Source organism: Heteronotia binoei, chromosome 11, assembly GCF_032191835.1.
Source record: "Heteronotia binoei isolate CCM8104 ecotype False Entrance Well chromosome 11, APGP_CSIRO_Hbin_v1, whole genome shotgun sequence".
Taxonomy (NCBI): domain Eukaryota; kingdom Metazoa; phylum Chordata; class Lepidosauria; order Squamata; family Gekkonidae; genus Heteronotia; species Heteronotia binoei.
Window position 1 is genome coordinate 38242255 of NC_083233.1, and position 25500 is coordinate 38267754.

Genomic DNA, 25500 nt, shown 5'->3' on the forward strand with positions numbered 1-25500 from the left:
GATGACCTGCTGAGAATCTGATTACCACATTTGTCTACCACCAATTCAAACAGGATATTAATATATGAGGTATTGCTACAGGACCATGTGCCTACAACTCTCACATAACAGCAATGGTTCAATGATGAATGCCACAAATAGCCTATCAAAGACACGTCCCACCTGAACACAGAGTCTTATCACCTAATAGCTGTCAGTTCAGGATTGTGCAAGATAATTCTTAACTTTTATATTTGAGGAGGGCAAAAACTTGCACCCATAATATTTTATTTCCAGATGATACATCCAGGCTGTTCTTGTTGCCTCATATGAAACTGGATGATTCATTTAGTTCAGGTTCATATATATCAGAATTTGATTCATTTAGCTCAGAATGTTCTGTTCTGTTTGACGTTGACTCTCCATGGTCAGACACAGAAGGGTTTCTCCCAATATCTGCTACCTGTGATCCTTTGCCTCGAGATTTCAAGGACTGAACCATGGTTCTTCTGTGTGCCAAGTGCATGCTCTGTCATTTACTATAGGTCTTCCCTTTGATACAATTTGCTAGCAGCAATGACTCAAGAAGACTGATGAGCCACATTCTCATTAAAAAGTTGTCATGATCAATAAAGAGTGTGAAAGTGTAGCCAAGAAGTAACATGCATCAGGATACCTAAAGAGGATGTGTCACTGTCAATACACTATGGTAAACTGAAAGCCATACCAATCCACTTCGGCATAATCTTTCTTGGGGTACAGCTTTCTTAATCAAATACATGAAACAGCTTGGAAATTGGGAGTTAAATATTTATAGGGAAAATGATAAAAATAAATAGCCAGTTTCAGACAGTGTGTTTGAGAAACATCAACAATAAGAACATAAGAGAAGCCATGTTGGATCAGGCCAATGGCCCATCCAGTCCCAACTCTGTGTCACACAGTGGCCAAAAAACCACAAAAACCCCCAAGTGCCATCAGAAGGTTCACAAGTGGGTCTAGAAGCCCTTCCACTTTGTCCCCCTCCCCAAGCACTAAGAATACAGAGCATCACTGCCCCAGACAGTTCCAATAATATACTATGACTAATAGCCACTGATGGACCTCTGCTCCATATTTTTATCCAATCCCCTCTTGAAGCTGGCTATGCTTGTAGCCTCCACCACCTCCTGTGGCAGTGAATTCCACATGTTAATCACCCTTTGGGTGAAGAAGTACTTCCTTTTATCCATTGTAACCCGACTGCTCAGCAATTTCCTTGAATGCCCACGAGTTCTTGTATTGTGAGAAAGGGAGAAAAGTACTTATTTCTCCACTTTCTCCATCCCATGCATAATCATGTAAACTTCTATCATGTCACCCCGCAGTTGACGTTTCTCCATGCTAATAATTGGTATTACACAATCATCTTGCAGTCAAGGAGCTAGGTACAAAAGTGCTGATGAATTTATGATCCTTATCGTCATTGCTTAGGTATGTTCACTCCTAAAGTTAGCTAGAAAACTGAGGGCTCTTACTTCATACCAGTTAGACCAATCCATACTAGGTACAATTAACACAAGTTAAAAATAGTATTGGACAATGAGGGAATTATTTCAAAGTAGTTTGTTTTCCCTGTGGTAACATGTCTGCAGAAGAGAACCACTTTCCCATGCTTCAGTTGTCCCTCCTTTGAGGACTGGTGACACATGGGAATGAACAACCATCATTCTCTCAAGCTATACCATTTCTCTCCACAGACATTGCCAAAATATGGGACAAGAAACAGTGTGTCCATTTCAGCTGTGACTTAGTGTTCAAGCTGAAAAGCTGGAATGAATGATGAAATTAACATTGGCATCAGGAACTGGACTTAGAGAGGGTGACCTGAGATATGGTAGCGATTGTGAACCATCAGCCAGTTCTGGCCACCGGCAGAAATGGCAAGGGGTCCATATGCACTAGCCAAGGAAACTCCCTTGCACAAATAATCAGAGTGGGTCAGCTGATACTTCCTGCCTTCTATAAAGGGTTCTACATCAGGCTTCTGGGTTTCAGCAAGACTTGCTGTCCACAGACGCATCTTCAGCTTGTACCATCTTTGAATATTCTATCTTTTACTGTTGATAGCTGGAGCAGCAATTGCATTTTGTATTGAGAAAACTACGGCTTTTTTGTAGAAAAAGCCCAGCAGGAACTCATTTGCATGTCAGGGCACACCCCCTGATGCTGAGCCAGGTAGAACATTTGTTAATGAGCTCTCTCAGCAACTTCACAATTTAGTCTCCATTCCATTTTTCTTATTTCCTATTTATGTATGATTTCATTTCATTTTATTCGATTTATATCCCGCCCTCCCCCCCGAGGCGACTCAGGGTGGCTCACAACATAAAATTCTAACAATAAGATTAATGAATATTAAAATACATTAAATAGTTTACAGCAGTTAAAACAAGAAAACAAGAAAACGATCTATCAATGTGCTATCCTACAACCTTCCTTTGGGTTTTTTCAGGTACTGGTCAGTTATATGTCAACTGGAAGAGGACTGTCTTACAGGCCCTGCAGAACTGCCCAAGGTCCCACAGGGCCCTCACCTCTTCTGGTAGCTGGTTCCACCAGCAAGGGGCTGTAATCGAAAAGGCCCTGTCCCTGGTTGACCTCAGACGGGCCTCCTTTGGCCTGGGGATTGTTAGTAGATTTTGAGAACCAGATCTAAGCACTCTTTGGGGAACATGTGGGGAGAGACGGTCCCTAAGGTAGGCAGGTCCTAGGCCATATAGGGCTTTAAAGGTAATAACCAGCACCTTGTACCGAACCCGGTATATTATTGGCAGCCAGTGCAGTCCCCGGAGCCCTGGCTGAATGTGCTCCCACCTGGGGAGCCCTAATAACAGTCGGGCGGCGGCATTCTGCACTAGCTGCAACTTCTGGGTTCGGCACAGGGGCAGCCCCATGTAGAGGGCATTACAGTAGTCCAACCTTGTGACCGTTGCATGGATCACTGTTGCCAGATCGTCGTGTTCCAGGAAAGGGGCCAGCTGCCTTGCTCGCCTAAGATGAAAGAATGCGGACTTAGCAGTGGCTGCTATTTGGGTCTCCATTGTCAGGGCAGGCTCCAATAGTACCCCCAAGCTCTTGACCCTGTGTGCCATTGTCAGTGGCACATTGTCAAAGGCTGGTAGGGGAATTTCCCTTCCCGGACCACATCGACCCAAGCAAAGGACCTCTGTCTTCGCTGGGTTTAGTTTCAATCTACTCAGACTGAGCCATCTAGCCACGGCTTGTAATGCTAGGTCCAAATGATGATGCTTAAGGACAGGCATAGAATTAAAAGTGCCACTGTTTCTGAAAGCTCCCAGTTTAATCTCCATTTTTTATTATATTCATTTTCAAAATACAGACCTACACAGGGAACACATATAACCAATGGGTGTTCTAACCCCCCATTTTACATCTCCCCCTCTTACTTTTAAGAAGTGCAAGAAAGATGGTTAACTGGTTTGTAAGTCATCTGTCTTTTTAGTGACCTCTGTTGTTGGGCGGCTCAGCTGTTACAAAATATCTAGACCTGAAACTACTGATCATTAACCTCTTAATCAATGACAGATGCCTCTGTCAAGCGTAAACCTGTAAATGTGTGACTGAGATCAGAGATCTTTTTTCTCCCGAAACAAGAAACCTTCAGCAAATATTAATCTTTAACAGTTTGGATTCTGGTGACGAATGAGAGCTGGGCTACTTGTTTATCTAACCGCCATCTTTACTTCCACTGTGGCATTAGTTGCCTCTGATCATTCCGACAACAGATCGCCTGAACCTCTATTTACCCTTGCTTTTTATCGATGTAGTACATTACATTCTTCTCAAAGGGCAAGTGCTGCTAAGATTTAGTTATACAAATAGCACTCCAACAAACAGGCTGATGGCTAACATTAGCTTGATCCTAAACCCCCCCATTAAAACTTTATCTCTTTTAAATGTGTAAAACTTAGAAATGAAAGCTTTAAACAACATAGTTCTAAGTTTATTTTTTTAAAGGAATATAAAGATCTAAGAGAGAAAAATTACTGGTTTTGTTTTTAATTGAGGCCAAAGGGTTTTCTTTCTCCCTATTCAACCCATATTATTTTATTCTCTTATATGTTAAATATCCATACTTGACACACTCTGGTAGAAATAAACAGAGAAGATGAAGGAAAGTGGAGATCAGACAAATGGAAAAAAACAAAGAAGGATGGCTAAACCAAACATAGGGACTTATGTTAAGCACAGTGCTCTCAAGGAACTGATTAAGAACTGGAGAAAATGCTCTTCAGTGAGCAAAGGACAAGTTTATTAAGTACTAAAAAATCACATGAAAATAAAAGATGATGAGCAAGAAGAAGAATTGCTGGAGCTGTTCTTTGACAAACTAAGTGCACAGGGTTTATAGTGCTCCTTCAACAGAGATGTTTATAAGACAAAGAGGGAAAGTGGATCCAGGACTTTCTTGCAACTTATCAAAGGATATACAGTAACTCTCTCTTTTTTGTGTAGCCACTGCTGTTAAATGAAGGGTGCACTGTGTCCTTTGACTCTTCAGTTCATTGGTTAAACCAGGGGTGGCCAAACTTGCTTAATGAAAGAGCCACATAGAATAAATTTTAGATGTTTGAGAGCCACAAGATATGAATGTTTGATGATTGAGAACCATGAGGGAGGAAGGGAGATGCATGGAGGAAGGACAGAGCTGGGGGGGGGGGTAGAAAGAAAGCAACTTTAACTTTAAAAGCATTCTCCAAGCCACTGGTTGGCTCAGCTTGCAGAAGTGATTTAAAGAGACAAATGCCTTCTCCAAGCCAGCAAACAGGCCACCCCCTGGTTAAACAATCATAGAACCCTACTAAACGACTGTGGAGGCAGGTGAGACTATTAAAAAAAACCAAAATAAGATGGATCAGCCATGCCTATGTAGAAAACTGAACCATTTGCCCATGACCACTGTTCCCTCTAAGCTGAGTTAGTGTGAGCTAGCTCACAATTTTTTAGCCTCCAATTCACATATTTTTGTCTCAGCTCAAGATAAATGGCCCTAGAGCAAACTAATCTATGTAGTAGCTCACAACTTTAATGCCAGTAGCTTACAAAGTAGAATATTTGCTCACAAGACTCCACAGTTTAGAGGGGACACTGCCCATAAGCCAAGATGCTGATAGGGTGGGGTGATCCTCTGCCATCCTTTCACACCAGGATTAATCTTAGGGTTTGTAGAATTCTGAGCTAGGACTATGTCAAATCCTCCTGGAGAGTCAAAGAGAAAGAATTTTTGGAGCCACACAGCAATTCTGAAGGGCCGATATTCAACTATTTACTATTTATATTATATTATATTATATTATATTATATTATATTATATTATATTATATTATATTATATTATATTATATTATATTATATATTATAGCCTTTACTATTATAGTGCTTTATAGCACACAGTTTATCGAAGCCATAATGTGGAACCAGTTAATTGTAGTCCAGACTACATGCCAGTTTCATGTAGTGGTTACGTGCGTGGACTCTTATCTGGGAGAACCGGGTTTAATTCTCCACTCCTCCACTTGCACCTGCTGGAATTGGCTTGGGTCAGCCATAGCTTTCACAGCAGTTGCCCTTGAAAGGGCAGCTGCTATGAAATCTCTCTCAGTCCCACCTACCTCACAGGGTGTCTTTTTTGGGGGAGGGGGAGGTAGAGGAGATTGTGACCACTCTGAGACTCTGAGATTCAGAGTATAGGGCAGGATATAAATCCAATATCATCTTCTTCTTTGTGGATAAGAGACAGTGTATCATGGGTTCAAAGTCCATATTTCTACTTGTAGTTCTTTATCACTGTGGCACACAGGGTTCAGATTCAGTGGGAGCTCACAGGAGTGCAGCTCCTGCACCTTTCTGAGAATTCCACCTCCTGAGAGTTCCACCTCCTTGTCCATTTAATAGTATGTGCAGCTACATAACAATCCCTGGATGAGCTCCACCACCAATTTTTCTACAAAATGACCGCTGGTGGCACACGTATTTCAAGACTCACAGATTTGCATGTGCTGGGAGAGAGTGAGTAGGCTGTACCCCATACAATGCATCCAATTATTTAGGGCAGTTATATTGGAGTAAAGTAAGTAACAACAGTAGTAAATAAATATTATGCTTACAAACAAACATGGTATTGCACAGTTCAAACAATCCAATTATTAGTGATACTGTTTGAAGTAGAATAATATCTAAAGGCCCACAAACATAGTATTCAATTGTTTGGATATCTAACATTCTGGAGTAGGGTTACCAGCTCCCCAGTCCCATCAGCGGATCCCCTATTTTCAAGGGTTCCTCTCTGCCTCAGACAACCCCTCCCCTAAATAGGGATGTATTACGGGGATGTTTTAGTATTTAGGCAAACTCTATAGTTTTGAGGGCAAAACCCCAGAGTTTTGCCCAAATACCAGAGCATCCCCCACATGACATCCCCAACATGATGATATCACTTTCAGGTAACAACACCACATCAGGGACAGGGATGTCTTATGAGGATGCTTTGGTATTTAGGCAAACTCTATGGTTTTTAGGGTAAAACCCCAGAGTTTTGGCCAAATACCAGAGCGTCCCCCACATGACACCCCCAACATGATGATGCCACTTCCAGGTGACATCATCACATCAGGGACATTGTGTGATGTCCTTGCCCATCCCCAGAATGCCCCCCAAGATGGGCAGAGCTTGTTTGTAAAAAAAGCCCAGCAGGAACCTATTTGCATATTAGGCCACACCCCCTTACACCAAGTCAGCTGGAACTGTGTTCCTGTGCATTCCTGCTCAAAAAAAGCCCTGCAGATGGGTAAGGGGATCTGGCAAGCCTATATGGAGCTATGCATCAGTTTAGATTTCTCTTAGCTCTCCTTTGCAAGCAATTGGCATCTTATCACACTCAAAGCTTCATGGAGAATTAGCACTGTCTAAATATCTGCCTTTGTTTCATTTTGTTTTCATATGTCCACATTGTGAGTGTTTTTATATCGCCCAGTTTCATTGCTGGTGTTCCTTATTATTTTACAGCATTCTTGCACCTTATGAACCTTCCATTGACCAGTCTTAAATGTTCCATTCTTGAGCAAGATGACTGAATGTGTGGAGGCTCAACAACTTCTAGTGTTTCTGGATGAAGCGGATTGTTTGGTTCCTTTCCAATTTAGTTTAAGTCCTGGTTATTGGACTGAAACAGCCTTGGACACCCTGCATGTCTTTTGATGAAATGTGTGCATCAATAAATTAGCATTAAATATTGTGTATGCAAATGACAAACTGTGCGTATAAGTACCATATAATTTGCACATAAAAACCATACAGCATGCATGCACAACACACATGATGTTGCAAAACCAACAGCAACCATGAAAGACCTGAAATAATTAACACAAATATAAACAAGAATTTTAAAAAGAGATTAAATATGGAACATTCTCTCATTCCTATATAACTACATTGAAAAAAATGAGCTTTGCATCAGCAGTCCTTGTGGAAACAATGTGGATAGTTTTTACACATGTTTTTCACCCTTCCACCAAGAAGTCCAGGGAAGTAATGGGACACTTGTCTCCCTTCTCCATTTTACCCTCCCAACAATCTTGTGGGGTAAAGGTGTCTGAGAGTGAGCAACTGGCTTATGGTTACCCAGGAAACTTTATGGAAGAGCAAGAATTTGAACCTGGGTCTTCAGGATCATAGTCTAACACTTTGTCCATTACACCAAGCTGGCTCTTATGAAAAAGAATGATAACTAGCCACTTGATCTCTATATGACAATGCCATTGCTAATTTATGCAAAACATTCTCTAAATCACCAGACTATATTAGCTGCTAGTAATGATATCAGCTCATATTTTAATAAAAGACAATCCATTGGACATATTAAAACAACACTGACAGCAGGCTAGGAGAGTGAATTAAAAAAAAGAAACCAGACTATCTCAAAGAGCCCTCTCTAAGGATGCTATGGATTCACTTAATTTCCTATTCTTTTTTGATCTAGTCAACATTATTATTGCATCTACATGTACTTGATTATCTTTTCATTCACAGCTAACACTCAGGAGCACTTCAGGGAAAGAAGTGTGTTAAAACGGAGTTTTTGATCTCATTATTAGAATGTCACTGATATCTCATAGATGTTCCTTGACCACCAACCTCCTGCCCTTCACAGGAATGGGTACCAAGGCAGTCTGCAACAGCTAGTTCCTAAAATATTCCACATCATACTCTGGGCTGCCACACTTGGTATATGACAAAGACAAGGTTGAGGGAGAGTGAGGGATTGTAGTAGAGGACTGGAGTGTTAAGCAGGGGAATAGGGCTGTTCTGAAGCAACAGACGTAAGGAGTAGGCCAGGAAAAAGGTAATGGTTGAAGTAACCTTGACCCTCCTGAGAACCTCTCCCTAACCCACTCACAAAATTTCATGGACTTTTAACTAGCATGGGGGGTATGTGTTTTTTCTCTCCAGTCCCTTACAGACAGAAAAACATCTGTGGTATTCATTCTCAATGAATGGTTGGTGTTTGGCTATGCATTCTCTGGCTAACCCTCCTACTAAGTGAGAGACTCAGAGTTCTTTTCATTTTTAAATAATGCCACAGCTGAGAACCACAGTGGATGAAGTGCTTAGGCTGGAGATGCCTGAGTTCAAATCTGCACAGTCCATAAAGTTAGCTGGGTGACAGACATTGGGTCATTTATTGTCTCACATCCTAACAGCCCTCTCTAGGTTGCTATGAGGATCAAATGAATTTCCACTCTGAGATCCTTGGAGAAAGATGCAAATATTATTATTAGAGAACATATTTCAAATGTATTGTCCTGGATTATGTAACACTGGTTGGTTGGAGTTGCAATTTGGGTTACCATGAAAAGGTCAAATGGGATACAGATGTGTTTCACGAAAATATCCGACACACTAAACCTGTATTTTTAAGCCATTTATCAGACAGGGTTATATTTATATATGTTTTGTGTATGAAACCTTCTAAACATGGATTTCCTTAAAATATATTATAATAGAGGGGGGGGGGGCGGGAAATCCAGGGAACTTGAAACAAATGGTAGAGCAATCCTATGGAGAAAGGAGCCTTTGTTTTAAAACATTCCCCCTATAAATCTTGAAATTTGATAGTCACTCATAGGACAAAATGTGTAAGTCATTTTCAGAACGTTTCCTCTGAGATTTTTCCCAAGAGTTATCTCTTTCTTATATTAAAAAAAATCTCAGGACAATAAAAAGGAATTTACAAGCATCATTTAGTCTGTTATTAATGATCACTTGTTCAGCAATTATATACATATGCAACTGCATTAGATTAACCTTGCCTTTTTGTTGATTTTTCTTTTGTTCTTCCTGACAACCCAAGTGTTAGTTATTTTACTATTATATGGTGAGTGAAATACTCCACCTTAATCCTGCAAGATCTAGGGCTGTCCACCTCCAGGTGGGGCTTGGAGATCTCCCAGATATACAACTGGTCTCCAGATGACAGAGATCAGTTCCTTTGCAGAAAATGCCTACTTTGGAGGGTGAACTTAGTGTCCTGTTGAGGTCCCACCTCTCCCCTAACCCCAATCTTTGCAGCTCCACCTCAAATCTTCATGAATTTCCCAACCTAGGGTTGGCAACCCTATGCAAGACCAGTCTGTGAGTAGAAACAGCATTTCATGCGACAATGCCATTGATAGGTCCTTGCATGCAAATGTGTGTATGACTCCATTAAGGATTATTAAGAATTCCTTCATCCAGACAGAATTGGCTGTCTGTGACATTTCTCTTGGTGGCTCAGATATTGCATAAAACTGTGTAGGTAAGCTATGAAATTTCTGATCATCTGTTTCCAGGATGGGGAGACCTCTGCTATGGCACTATGATATGTAGTAAGAGGCAAGCTGCTCAGTTTTCCACTTGAAAAGTAGGGTTTTCCACTTGAAAAGTGAGTCCTTTCTTGTGACTTATGTGGCAGACTCAGAAACCTTTATATGCAAGTACCATATAACACAGGGATGGCCAACGGTGGTTCTCCAGATTTTTTTTGCCTACAACTCCCATCAGTCCCAGCCATTGGCCATGCTATCTGGGGCTGATGGGAGTTGTAGGCAAAAAAACATCTGGAGAGCTACCATTGGCCACCCCTGATATAACAGATAAGGAATACAACTACTACTTTGTAGATTTAATTATACACATATATTTTTACAGAATTATACAACAAAGTGAAACACATTCAACCAGATGATGATATATATATTTGGAAAAAGATGAACAGGGCCTGGCAGTAGTACTCCAATGAATGTTGTATGGGAGACTTAAGTCTGGATCTTGGGATAAAATGGAAAACTGGAGAAGCATGTATGATGCACTAAGCACCTTGGAGAAAGGGCAGGATCAAAACTATGAGAAAGAATTGTAATAATAATAAGTTTTTATTTATACCATGCCCTCCCCGCCAAGGCAGGCTCAGAGCGGCTTACAAAGCATGATATAATATCATGGTATAACAATAAACAGATAATAAAATCAATAAACAATGGCATAGATGCAATATATAAATTAATATTAAAATTAAGCTATTAAAATTAAGCTAAAAACAATACAATGGTGCTACAATCTCTGTTTATCCAAGATAGCATAATATTAGTTCTGGTTCCATCTTAAAAGGCTAATTGGAAGAGGGCGGTTTTGCAGGCCCTACGGAACTGATTGAGATCCCATAGGGCCCGCACCTCTTCTGGCAGCTGATTCCACCATTGGGGTGCTTTTATGGAGAAGGCCAGCTCCCTGGTTGTTTTAAGTTTGGCCTCCTTAGGCCCAGGGATTTCCAAAAGATTTTGTGAGCTGGAGCGCAGTGCTGTCTGGGGAACATATGGAGAGAGGTGGTCCCTAAGGTAGGCAGGTCCTCGGCCATATAGGGCTTTAAAGGTAATAACCAGCACCTTGTAATAAACTCGGTATACAATTGGAATTGTGAAAGAATAGATAGAACATGTTTCCCATACTCATACAACTGTATGCTGATTTTAGGAGTAAACTGTTCACATTTAAGCAGCTGTGCTAATGGGAGAAAGGCTGTTGACTCAACACAAAAAATGTAGGATCAGACCTTTCCATATGATGGATGGAATATACGAAAAAACTATTCCAACAAATTTTCCAGAAGAGCCCCTTCTCCAAATCTACACTCAGGTTAACACCCCCTTGCTCCAGAAAGCTCAATCTACTCTAGTTTAAACTTCTTTTCTCCCAAGTAATGGTAGTGGTGGGGGGAGGATTCTTGTGTTGCTAAGAAACACTCCATTTTGTGTTGTCACACTCAATCTGCCTTAGCACCATATCAGTAATTAGTGTAATTACAGCTGGTGAGAGGAAAGTAACCCCTGTGGTTATCTATTAGGTAACTCACAATCAGAGAGTGCACTTCATTACTCATCTTTCCCTATCATCTCCTAATTTCAAAAGGATTAAGCAAAATGAATTCTTTAAGCAAGAGAATGTCTTTATCTAGATGGCCATTACTTTTCACATGCAAAAAACCTCTCTTCTAAGCAACTCAAATATTAAGTTGTTACTAAGCAAGTGGAGTGACTGTTCTTCTGAGGTAGCGCTCTTTGATTCTGATTACAGTAAAGAAAAAGAGAGAGCAGTTTCATTCACAAGAAAACTTTTGGAATGACACAACTGCATTTCTGTCCTACAATAAATTCCTGATGTTTAATGGATGTCAGTGGGATCCATGTGTTCAATACTGACAATCTAGTAAGAGAAATACCAGTAAATGTTAATTATCATTTAAATACAACTGTTTGCATGCTGTGGTGTACGTAGGGAAAATGTACATCTGTTTTCAGGGTCTTACAAAATTCACACAGCATCATTAGCATCCACATGTGAAAGCCAACATTCACCAAATTTGGTACATTGACTGCAACTTACATATTCAGAAAAACTGGCATCTGAGATAGATCTCAGGAGATGGCTTGCGATCTTGATGTGCGGACAACGCATACTGGAAGGTGGATGTTGCTTACAATTGTGAGGGTCTGCCAAAATGTAAGAAGGGAGCTATTTCTTCATTTTTATTTATCTATTGAAACATTTATATCCCTCCTTTCCTCATGTTTGAAGGCAGCTTACGATAACAGTTAAAACTTTTTTTGTATAACATAAATATATGATGCACAAAAATATATATTATACAGGGTTTGATTCAACAAATTCTGCCAAATTAGAAGGGAATTCTGGATCCACCTTGCTAGAAAGGAGATATTGCATTGTCAGTTATGAGGGGCTTCTGGAAAAATCTGAATTGAAACATTTCTCAATTCAAATGTAAACGAATAATTTAAATTATTAGCATAAGTCAAATTTAAACGAAGTTAGCAAAAGAAGGCAAATACACACATCATGTACAAGCCTGGACCATGTATAAACATGGTTTGTTTGTTTTTTTTTGTCTGTGCATCATGTGTCACATTTAGACCATCTAACATGATTGATTTGCAGCACAAGAGTTCTGACAACTACAGATAAACCAACTATATTTACATATGTGGGATGGAAAATTTTCCACAGAAAAACACAACATTGGAATTTTTTTCTGGAAAAAAAATCTGTTTCAATAAACTACATCACCAGATCCAACCTACTGTCTTCAAGTTGTCAATTTTCACTGCATCCTGACTTTGTTCCCAATCCATTTTAGTGGCACCTTCCCATAAAGAATTCTAACAATTTTCCAGAAGTCCCTTTGCAAAATCTTTTGGCGTCAACAAGTATTTTTTTTTTGGGGGGGGGGGAGGAATATTCAAGTTGAGAATGTTTCATGTAAGGACTCATACTTAGCTAACACCATTTACAAAATCAGTCCAAAATATATGGGGTTGTCTTTGGCAGTTGCAACACAGTTAACTGTTGCTTGGATCCAAAGAGCTATTTGAGTTATGTCAAGGAACACTAACATGTTCAGTAGAATTTTGGTCTTTGTGATACAGCACTGGGGTATCTTATCCAGTCTCCTTTTTGAACATTCCTATGTTTCAAGATGATTTGCCATATGGTGTGTGTGGGAGGACTGTACCTTGAAAAACACAAACTCGAAACACCTTTGGGCACATGGACACAGTTGTCTGGTTGTTGGAATTCTGGCTTACATTTATGTAGAAGTACTAAGTGCCATTGACTTCCAGTTTTAGGACTGCAGCTTTCAAGTTTTCATCAACTTGGCACAAATCAAAGATAAGGCTTAAAAAAACATTACTTGCACACTTTCTTCCTAACAGACAGCTGAAACTTGCCTTTTCAGACAGCTCAACTTCATAGCACATAGTGTCATAAAGATAAAAAATGAGGGACAGAAGAAAGCTATCCGTGTGGGAAAGCTGTGAGGTGAGATTAACAGCATTTAAAAAAAATCTCAATTTCACCATGGGGCATTTTATTGATGCAAACAGTTTAATAAACTTGTGGGGGGGGGGACCATCATGTTTTGTGATGGGGGGGCTGGATAAAACTTGTTCTATAATAAGCAGAGACCACATACATTTGGAATGGCGCCAGACTATAAAAGATGACCATATGTTGCTTTTCATTTTATTTTATAACATTATTAAGCATGGAGAATTAATAACTGCCTCCTCCGCCGCTGGGGGTGGGGAGACTGGAACTGAAAAACACATCCTAGAATAAACTGAAATATTAAACTCCCACCAAGGTTCAGGTAACAAAGACCTGCTTGGGATCTGACAGGCTCTAGGCCTAGAAAAAGTGACTTCATAAACAGTTCAGCTCACCGGACGTGCCAGCGTTTTGTCAGTGACTGAAACAGATCTTCAGAAATTAAAGGTAAAATGCACTTCTCTTCTATAATTGTTCTCCTTTATATTTTGATTGCAGAGACCAAATTAATGTCTAGGTCCTTCTTCACTTACTAGCCTTCTGCCAGAACCTGCCCTTCAGTCTGACCACATCACTTTTTCCCTCCTCATTTTTCCCTTAGTAATCCTTTATATGGCCAAGGTCAGATTAAGACATTAAGGAGAGACTTCCCTGATAATTTAGTAATTTCAATTTTTAATTTTGTATTTAGAGGCTTCTTATAATATGAGGTTTTAAACTGCAGTTTGAGCATACATTTCGCTCTATGTATGACCTCAAAGTGAAAAGGTGAAGGACTGATGTAATTGGATTGCACTGTCAAAGATGTTTATTATGCTTTGATGCAATAAAACCCCTTGACTGGTCCCAGAGAGAGGCCTCTTAATTTCTTCACTGGGCATCAAACTCACCATGAATTAATTTAACCTCAAAAATAAAATCTTTCAGCTAAACAGCACTTCAGGACAGTGTCACAGGATGTCCCATCCTTAGGCTGTCAAGACAAGTTTTGTAGTTGATAAAAGTGGAATGGCATTCACAATTTGTTTGTTTCCCAGTGTTGAGTGAGGACACACTGATTGGCTCTGCAAAGTAACCAGAGTCTTCTGAGTCTTGAATATGGTACAAGAAATAAACATGATGAAACTTTTGTATTTGCTAAGAATCCACATTATGAAATGGGAAAGTGACAAATAAATTGAAGCTCCTACGAATCATGTATCCATCTTTTAGAAAGTATGGATGAGAAAAATGTTCCAATTTTCATTTTTTAAAACAACTATGCAGGGCCAGTTTGGTGTAGTGGTGAAGTGCGCGGACTCTTATCTGGGAGAACTGGGTTTGATTCCCCACTCCTCCACTTGCACCTGTTGGAACGGCCTTGGATCAGCCATAGCTCTGGCAGAGGTTGTCCTTGAAAGTGCAGCTGCTGTGAGAGCCCTCTCAGCCCCATCCACCTCACAGGGTGTCTGTTGTGGAGGAGGGAGATAAAGGAGATTGTGAGCCGCTCTGAGACTCTTGAGTGGAGGGCGGAATATAAATCCAATGCCGTCTTCTGTTTTTGAGCAGGAACACACAAGAACACAGATTCGGTTGGCTTGGTGTCAGGGGGTGTGGCTGAATATGCAAATGAGTTCCTGCTGGGCTTTTACTACAAAAACCCTAAAAAAAAGCCCTGCATCTCTGTATCTAACTCTGTGGTTTTAGACTGTGGAGCAGAAAATATATATAGGAATGCCAGCAACATACAGAAGGGAAGTTTACAGGAAAATCCAAAAAGTGTGTGTATTGGGGGAGGGGGGGGGTAGAATTTAGCATTTTTTTAAAGTCCACAAACTGAAGAAATAATGTGTGCATGTGCACACACACTGTTTTCAAAAAGCCACCTGAGAGCTTGCAAGATTACAGTTGGAACCTTGGTGTTGCCTTGCAATCCTATACAACCAGGGATTTAAAAAACTGAGTGGCCAAATGGAGGGGAAGAAAATGATAGCAAGAGGATTGAGGGAGGGAGAGAGGAAGCAGTGAGAAGGGAAAAGAGAAGGAAACTGGTGCCTTTGGAGTGCAGTGGCAAGCAGAGGAGGAGGAATGATGGTGACAAGATGGAGGAGGCAGTGATGAGGGGAGAGAGGAAGAGGAAGAGTCGAGGAGTCAGTATATGGAGGAAGTGAGGTCCAGCAGGAAGAAGGGACTTCCCCTCAGCTATGAGTTGCTCATAGGTCCCCTGGTTATTTATTTTAATTGTCAACCATTTAAATCCTGTGTTTTATGATGCTGATTTTGTAAATTCATTTAATTTTGTAAAATCGTTTTGTGAGTTCCCCAAGGAATGTGCTGGAGGTCAAAGTGGGAGGCTGCACTGAGACAGGAGAATCAGAAAATTTATTTCCCCTTCCTCCACAAACAGAAGAGCCCTACTGCAAGAGAAAAACCAGCTTAGAATTCAAGACATAATGTACAGCAAGGTCCTATAAGAGGTATTTCCCCCCCAAAGAGTATATTCAAAATAAGCATGGTGATTTTAAAAGACTTGTGAAATCAATTGTCCTTTGTGGTTCCCTTTTGGAACCTGTGTAATGCCAACCTAGAATGTAGCTGAGTGGAGGAGGCAAAATACACAACACATCTGTGGAGTTTGCGGTGTAGTTAACTAGAGAATTAGGAATAATTTCATGTAAAGTGTGGTCATATCCCTTCATGTGATACATTTTTTAAAAAGCTCTCCTAGAAGATAAATGAAAACATATTTGTTTTCTGTCTAGGTTTTGTCTTTGATTTGGATACTCGTTTTCCTTGGCAGGCTCTGTGAATGTAATATTGCTTGATAACCTGATTGAAAAATTTGATCCTATTGTTTTATAAGGGGCTCCAGCCAGTCTGTGCACATTTTACCCCTAGCTAACAGTACAAGGCTTGTATTTCCCCTGGCAGGTTTTTTTTAATGGTTGATGTATTTGGCTACAGACCCAATCTTGCACAGCCTGGAATCTGGGAGAATTTCCCTCAGCATGTTGAATTATGGCCCTGAAATAAATCCACAGTCCCTTCTGTGTAAGTAACCATGTTCCACAGTATAGTTAGCTTGTGCAGAAAGTTTGTTTACTTCGCAAAATTATACCACAGGTTTTAATTTTTTTTTTTTAAACACCACATTTTTGGCTCAGGGTTTAGAATGGCAAATTATTTCCTAAGTCTTTTCAAAGACTGTTTTCACAGACCTCTGAAGTGTATTTAGTTGCCTAGCTAAATATCTGGTACTTGGAAAACACCAATGATGGAGAGTTAGCAATAGCTAATTATAGAGGAATTCTGATGAAAGAAAACATTTCTCTCTGAGCATGTAAAAAGTGTACATCTTAAATTGATTTTGTACCCTTTCTTCAAATAGCAAAATTTAATTGCCAATGAAGAAATCTCATGTTGATCAAAATAGACAAAAGAGACGTTTAGATGTGTAATGCTTTGTAATGGTTAGATGGAGAGGTCTAACCACCTGTTATGTTGGCGTCATTTAATTTTGGCAGTTATTCGGCTTGGCTCAGGCCCCTCCAAAAAAGACGTGCCCTATAAAACAGGATCTTAGCTGTGCTGGATCACCTACTCATCTTTCATGATTATTTAAGGGCCTGTATCCCAGTGGAGATGGCAACTATAGGATAGGTCAGGGCCAAGGCATTGAATCCAGACAAGGCTGATATGCTGTTGGTCAACAAGCCTCATCAGGGAGCAAGGAGCCAGCCTGCTCCAGGCAGGGGCTGTATTAATAAATGTATTGCCTGCAACTGCAACTCATAGGAAGTAACTTTGCTCCGGATACCAATCTAAACATGATTGCATCCAAATTCTAACCATTTAGAAACAAACCTCTGCTGGTTTGTGATGAGAATAAGTCAAGAAATCTTCAGGCTCTCGCACTTCCTCTCTTCTTTTCTTCCATATGATTTGAAGGACTCGAGATTCTAATCCTGAATTAAATTGTGATTTATAATCCAAATCTGTGCACAAGTGACCAAACCATGGTTTGTTTTTCATCTAATGGTTTCTTTCAAACCAGGCAATTTTCAAGTGCCATATTATGTCAGGAAGAGAGTAGAAAAGAACTTTCTGGCTCATTCTTGTTACAAACAATCATGTCACAAAGTTTAGTCCAGATGGTTGAATGCAGCTAGAGTTGCCAATCCCCAGACGGGGGCAGGGGGTCCCCTGGTTTGGAGGCCTTTCCCCTGCTTCAGGGTTATCAGAAGGTTGTGTGTGTGAGGGGGGGAGGGAAATATCTGCTGGGCAATCCATTATACTCTATGGAGACCAGTTCCCATACAGTATAATGGAGAGTTGATCTGTAAGTATCTGGGGCTGTGAGGGGGCTGTTTTTTTTGAGGTAGAGACACCAAAATTGCAGCACAGCATTTGGTGACTCTCCTCAAAAAACTCCACAAGTTTCAAAAAGATTGGACCAGGAGGTACAATTCTATGAGCCTGCAAAGAAGGTGCCCCTATCTTCCATTATTTCCAATTGAGGGAAAGCATTTAAAAGGTGTGTGGTCCCTTTAAATGTGATGGCCAGAACTCCCTTTGGAGTTCAGTCATGCTTGTCACAACAACCTGGCTCCACTCCACTCCCAAAGTCTCCTGGCTCCACCCTCAAAGTCCCCAGATATATCATGAATCAGACCTGGCAACCCTGAATGCAGCCAGGATTTCAGTCTTCCTAAAAAATCATATTCACAGCCTGGGGAATAAGATTTTCATCTGCAAGTAAACATTCAATTATTCTATGTGACACACAGTGCCGTTAACCAATTTCCATATAAAGCAAGATCTGGCCACAGTTGTCCATATTCTGATGACACCCAAGTTAGACAAATGCAATGAGCGCTAGATGGGGCTGAGTTTGAAGGCTGTTCAGAAACTTCAGTTGGTTCATATTACAAAGATAACGTGTTTGGTGAGAGCTGCTTATAAGGAATATATCTTGCCAGCAGGGCAGCCAACAGGCCTGGAGGAAATGTCCTTCCCTTAACAGAGGTATAATGTGTGGAAATGGGCAGTTGAAACATTTTCTGGGACAGAGATAAGTCCCACCCTGGAGTACCATCCTCTGCTGCTGATTAAGGGGGAAACATGGTGAAGGGTAGAACAGCAGCATGATCACATTTCCAGCTGCATACCTAGAAAGGACATCACTGTGATGCAACAGGAATTTTCCTAATCTCTAAAGTTTCACCAGCTCTCCACCTTCACCAGTCTCCTTGGGGTTGCCAGTGTCGGCTGGGCAACCCTACACATAGGTAAATAACATCATCTCGTAAGTAACATCCCATTTAGCCACTATTAAAGGAAAACAACATTTTTCTTCAGGCTTGTTATTTGCCAGTACTAAAAAAACCTACAATAGATGCTGATTTGATTTTGGGCACAATTCAAAGTGCTGGATCTTACCTCTAAAGCACTGTCAGGGACTGGAACATCAAAAGGAGTCGCTGCTCAGAGCCCCTATTACAGTATGTATGCCCTGACTTTCAGATGAAGTGGGCAGCTACTTTAAAAAAACAGGGCTTTTCTCTGATATCTCCCACACCTATCCCTCAAGTGCTGACTTTGTTAGATTTTTGCTACTGGTGAAGATATTTTGATTTACCAGGATGTGTGCTTATGGCTAGCACAGTATTCTTTGCCGTACTATGCTTTGCTTTCTGTTTGTATGTCATAATTGCATTTTATTTGACTATTTATTGGTTTTTTATTTTTATTGTTAAAATTGTTTGTAATATGATTCATAGTTTTGCTGCTGATTCTGTTTTGATTGTCAGAATAGAATTTTATATTGCTCTTTAAAAGGATTTAAAAAAAGGTGTCTTATGAAATTTGGTTGAACATGTGGAATTAAAAAAAGTCTTCAGTAAATAAATATTGCTCCCTGCACTGGGTTCTTAGAAACTTCTCTGTGGTTTAAAAAAAGAGACGTTTTGTGCACTACATGGGGAGACCTGTGGCCATATTTCCTATTCTGGAACTAATTTACCTAGCAAGAGATGGACCCTTCCCCAAACTGGTGTCCAATCATTAAATGGTTAATTAAAATGAAGCAAGAGAATGCCTATTATCTATTAAATAGATGAACTATGAAGGCAAACCTTCTAGGGGCTTTTCCACTTTGTCTAATTTTCAGTCCCCTCATTTGATTTATGACAGTGACCAAGATAAAACCATATTCAACCATACAGAATCTACATAATTTTCTTAGAAGTCTTCTTAGGGATAGTACTACCATGCTGAAATCCCTGTGTTCCTTGAACACTCTGCCTGGTTTGTTATGCTGTACTTTTTCATACCAAAAGCAGATTAATAAATAAAAAACAAAGTCCCATTTCCTGAAGTAAATAAATCATGCCCTATTGACTAGACCAAATGTGGTTGCTCTATCTGCAGGGTTCCTTAAACCATATTGGTTTAGAAGAGAGAATCTGGTTTCCCCCCCTTGTGGCTATCGTAAATAGGGGCTCCCCCCCCTTTGATTTCTCTTGCTTTTTGTTGTTTTTAATCGACCACCCATCAGGGCTGAATTGCCTTGTAACTGTCACCGGAGCGCTCATTTGACAGAGATAGCTGCTATTGTTAACAGGAGCCTTCACTTCAACCCATTTAACTTCCCTCAGTTTGACAGCTTCACAATAGCTACCTTCCATCCATAGAAAACTGTGATTTAGTAGAAAGGGAATGTGGGACAACAGTCAGATCTGTCACTCAGTCTCCTGTGAGTTCTCTTGGCATAAAGTTCCTCTACAAAGCTGTAAGGATGAAATACTCACTGTATAGAAACAAGATGGCTGTTAAGACAGGCTTGGTAGATATTCCGGGAGAATCTAAGGTGGTGCATAATGCAATCCACCTTGCATCATTCCAAAATACAGTCCTGTCTTATTAGTAGATTGTTTTAAATGTGGCAATGAAAAAGACACTCTGGAGTTTTTCCCATTTCCATTTTTTTAAAGCTTATCATCTCCAAGGCAAAGATTTGGTTTCACTTCTTTTATTTATTCACCTATAATTGTTCCACAATTGATCTATGACAACTCCTAGTGGAAGCCGTAAGTCGCGAGTAAATTAAACCTTCCGTTGTGATACTCAATCCTCATTTTCTATATGTGCAGACATGAAAAGGTATTGATAAATTAAGAATCCGCATATCTTCCCTTGTGGACAATTAAAATGCTCCAAATTACACTTGACTAGGCATAAAATCTCACTACAAATCTCAATGAGCTTTGTAGACAAGGCAGTGTGGATTTAAATACTAATTTAGGGACCTGTTCCTTAAAAGGAAGGGTGGGCTTCAATATGGATCTTCAGTTTACTATTAAATAGGAAGAAATCTAAGCAAATTAACCCTACCGAGCATTTAGCTGCTAAATTATTTTGATTTAAGCAGAGTTCTGGCCTCATCATAAACATTTTTTTAACCTAGAAGTATACCTCACCAAACCTTTTATGGATGTAGGTTTCAGAACACAAACTTATTTCTTCTGAAGTTATCAGAATTAAGGGTTGGAGCCAATCAGCTTGTCGTCTGGTGAAAAAGGCAGTAGAGAACGCCTTTGACCACCCCAAATGGATGGGGAACATGAGATCTGGATGGACCAAAGCCATGTGGGATGGGGGTGGGGGGTTGTCAGCCTCCAGGTGGGGCCTGGAGTTCTCCCACTTTTACAACTGATCTCTAGATGGCAGAGATCAGCTCCCCTGGAGAAAATGGCTGCTTGGAAAGGCAGACTCTATGGTGTTGTATCATGCTGAAGCCCCTCCCATCCCCAAACCCCACCCTCTCCCAGATCCACCCCCAAAGTCTCCAGGTATTTTCCAACACAGGCTTGGCAACCCTAGATGGGGGCTGCAGTAAGCAGAATTGAGGAAATTTTAGCAAAAAAACTGCCTGGACTCAACTCAAAGAGTAGAGGAATACTGCAGGATCATAAAAAAGGTTCATTTAGTCTACCACTCAGATTCTCACATTGGCTCATCAACTGCCTCCAGGCAGCAAACAAGGCACAAAACCAATCACCATTCCTTATTTTTGTTCCCTGGACTGACTTAAACATAGAGACCTAGGTCCAAAGAATCATGGATTAAGAACCAGTGTGCTGTAGTAGTTAAAGTGTCAAGATTTGGCAGACCTGGATTTGATGCCCTCCTCCATCATGGGAGCTTGCTGGGTGACTTTTAATCAGTCACTCTCTCTGTCTCAGCCTAACCTATCTCACAAGGTTGTTGTAAGGCTATAGTGAAGGAGAGGAGAACAATGTTACAATATTATTTGGTCACTTTCATGGATGCAGAGGCTTCCATTACCATAGAAACCAGTTGGACTCTACCCCACAGGAGGCCACTGATGAAGGTATAGTGCACCATCCAACATGGTGTGAAGGGCTGTAGCTGGAAGCCACAAGAAGCAAAACTGTCATTCACAGGGAGAAGGATTTCAGCCATATGCACCAGGGAGATGCCTTTGGATCCTAATTCAGACATAAATCCAATGAAGTCTTAAGCCTGTTTAAACCTGTTGATTCCACTGGTCCTGACCATGCCTTAAACTGTGCTGGATCATTTCAATAATTTTGAATCCTGACCTGCAGATCATTGTCTGCTTATGAAAGTGCCTATGGAAAGGGACTGAACACAGGATTCCCAGGGTTATCCTGGATGGTATCTATCCACTCAGCTTCCTCAAGTGGGTCAGAAATTCCTGGTGCTTTATAAGGCAAGTTTTGGGACTATGGCTTCTAACGGTCATGAATTGATGCTATGGCAGGTAACGGGGTGGTAGCATTTTTTTTTGTTGCTGCTGCTTTTTTGTTATTTCTTTGTTATTTGTCCCTTGTTTGCTATGTAGTTTTATGTCGGATTTATGGTAAGCCATCTTGAGGATAGGTAGGGTAAAATATATATAAACAAAAATGGGCTGTCACCACTATCTTAACTGTGGGATGCAGACAGGCCTATGAGGGAGGAGTTGTGGGACCAGAGGCACAGGAAGGGCTAGCTTCCTGGGGTGGGTCCAGCTTCTGAAGTGGGCCTTAAAAGAGGTAGTGTGCAGTAGCTGGGCAGATCTGGCGGAGGAGAAACTGGCATACAAGAGAAAAGCCATACAAATGCACAAGTAAAGTGGGAAATGTTGCCTCTCGCCTTCACTCAAGTGCCGTGTGGCTCTGTACAAAGCCCATTTTAAAATGGCTTTTGAAAAGCTGTGTGGCACACGAGTGAAGGCTGAGTGGTGACTTCACCCACCCAGAAGTGGGTGAAGTCGCCGCTTGCCTTCACTTGTTTGTCACTGCACAAAGGCCATTTAATTTTTAAATAATAATTTTTAATTTATATCCCGCTTTCCCCACCAAAGCAAGCTCAGGGCGGCTTACATGGCATAAAATGCAGACATTACAATAATACAATAGTAAAAATACACTAGTTACATAGCAATTATATTACTCAGTTAAAATGTACTATTACATTAAAACCATCTAATTAAAACTATCAAATTTAAAACCAACAAATTAATTCGGTGTTACAATCTCGATGTTACTCATCTTGACACAATTTTACGTGATGACGGTACAATAAATTCCACATTAAGAAAAAGCCAGCTGAAAGAGGGTAGTCTTGCAGGCCCTGAGGAACTGGTTAAGGTTCTGCAAGGCCCGCACCTCTTCTTGTAATTGATTCCACCAGTGGGGAGCTGTGATCGAAAACGCCCTTTCTCTGATAACTTTCAGTTTGGACTCCTTTGGCCCAGGGATTGTCAATAGATTTTGCGAGCCAGATCTCAGTACCCTCTGGGGAATATATGGGTCCCTAAGGTAGGCAGGTCCTCGGTCATATAGGGCTTTAAAGGTAATAACCAGCACCTTGTAATGAATCCAGTACATAATTGGCAGCCAGTGGTTCCCATAGCCTCGGCTGTATGTGCTGCCACTTAGGGAGTCCCAATAACAGTCTGGCTGTCGCGTTCTGCACTAGCTGCAGTTTCCGGGTTCGGCACAGGGGCAGCCCCATGTAGAAGGCATTACAGTAGTCTAACCTCAAGGTGACCATTGCATGGATTCCTGTTGCCAGGTCATCATGCTCCGGGAAGGCAGCCAACTGCCCCGCCCGTCTAAGATGAAAAAGGCGGATTTAGCAGTGGCTGCTATCTGAGCCTCCATTGACAAGGAAGGCTCCAGTAGCACCTCCAAGCTCTTGACCTTGTGTGCTGTTTCCAATGGCGCACCATCAAAAATTGGTAGGGGGATCTCCCTTCCCAGGCTGCCACGGCTCAGGCAAAGGACCTCTGTCTTCGCTGGATTCAACTTCAACCTACTCAGCCTAAGCAAACCTGCCACGGCTTGCAGCGCTAGGTCCAGATTTTCTGGGACACTGCTAGGCCGGCTGTCCATCAGTAGATAGAGCTGGGTGTCATCAGCATACTGGTAACAACCCAGCCCATACCTCTGGGCTATCTGGGCAAGGGGGCGCATGTAGATGTTGAACAACATCGGGGAGAGGACCGCCCCCTGAGGCACCCCACAATTAAGTGGATGCCTCTGGGACAGTTCTCCCCCTATCACCACCCTTTGTCCCTTTGTTCAGGCCAGCCCCTGAATCCTCGCGTCGGCGAGGCGACGAGTCAGTAACTGATGGTTGATCATATCGAATGCAGCTGATAGGTCTAACAACATCAGCACTGCCGAACCGCCTCGATCCAGATGCTGCTGGAGATCATCCACCAGGACGACCAGCACTGTCTCCGCTTATGGCTCGGGCGGAAGCTGGGCTGGTAGGGATCTAGGATGGAAGCGGCATCCAGAAAACTCTGCAATTGTAACGCCACTGCCCTCTCAATAATTTTGCCCCAAAACAGCAAATTTAAGACCGGTCGGTAATGTGCCAATTCAGTCGGGTCTGATGAAACCTTTTCCAGGAGGGGGCGGACCACAGCCTCTTTAAGAGGCGTTGGAAAAAGTCCCTCCAAGAGGGATCTATTTACGATGTCCCGTATTGGACACCTAAGCTCTCTCTGGCAAGCTTTAATTAGCCAGGAGGGGCCCAGGTCCAGATCACAAGCTGTTGGGCGTACAATAGAGAGGATTCTAAGTGGCTTTTGCATAGACCAAAGGGACAATGACCAGGTCTTGTGGAGATTTGTGGTCAGGGGGTCTGTAAACCCCATGTACCTCAAACCTCTGTGGTCCTTTTCCCCCTGAAACATGTCCATTCCTAGTATGGATTGCTTTGGTTCATGGCAATAAAGAGATGTTTATTGCCACATTCTTGGCTGGAATGTTTGTAGTCACCATGGAAACTCATCCTCCCCCAAGCTTGATTTGGGTTCCACATTCCCTGTGCATGTCTGCAGCACACCCAGGACCACACACAACCTTTTGGTAGCTGCTGGTGTCCACTGGTCTTTGGAGAATACTACATGCATCCATGTGCTCAATGCAGTGCATTAGTACAGAAATCAAGGGCAGTTGTTAGATGTCTGATTCATAAATCCTTTATGTATGGTTGCCAACCTCTATATCACAGAGATCAGTTCTCCTGGCAAAAACGGCTGCTTTGGAGGATAGACTCTATGTCATTATATTCCACTGATGTCCCTCCCTTTTCCAACCACAACTTTCATAGTGTCTCCAGGAATTTCTCAACCCAGAGTTGGTAACACTACATCCATGTATTCTAGATCCTTAGAAGCTACTTTAGACTTCCAGAAGCTATTGCCATAGCATACATCATTAAATAAGAACCAGCTTGTCATGCAATATTATAGTTACTGGCAGCTAAACCTAATAGAATTCTCACTTTGTTTAGGGTCCCTCCCACTCCTTCTTAGAACACTTTACATTAGAAACGATGGCATTATATGAAAAGCTTCTATATTGTTTATAGGGAGAAAAAAAAGCTTCAATTTTCCAGGGGCAGCTAACACAAAGCTTTATCTGATTTATTCAGCAATCTATATAAATCTGCTTTTATGTTTTATTTGATTCCAGCCATTAGCCTGTGCTAGGAAGTAATTCTAAAATATACATCATATCAGCAATTCAGCATACTACACCACATTAATCTACATAAA

At 41.2% G+C, this 25500-nt stretch overlaps 1 protein-coding gene across 2 annotated transcripts in view; it reads right to left on the reverse strand.

Annotated features, from left to right (window-relative positions):
* The window catches only part of AFF2 (ALF transcription elongation factor 2), a 531080-nt gene that overhangs the window by 153374 nt on the left and 352206 nt on the right, over positions 1-25500 (reverse strand). The window lies entirely within an intron of this gene.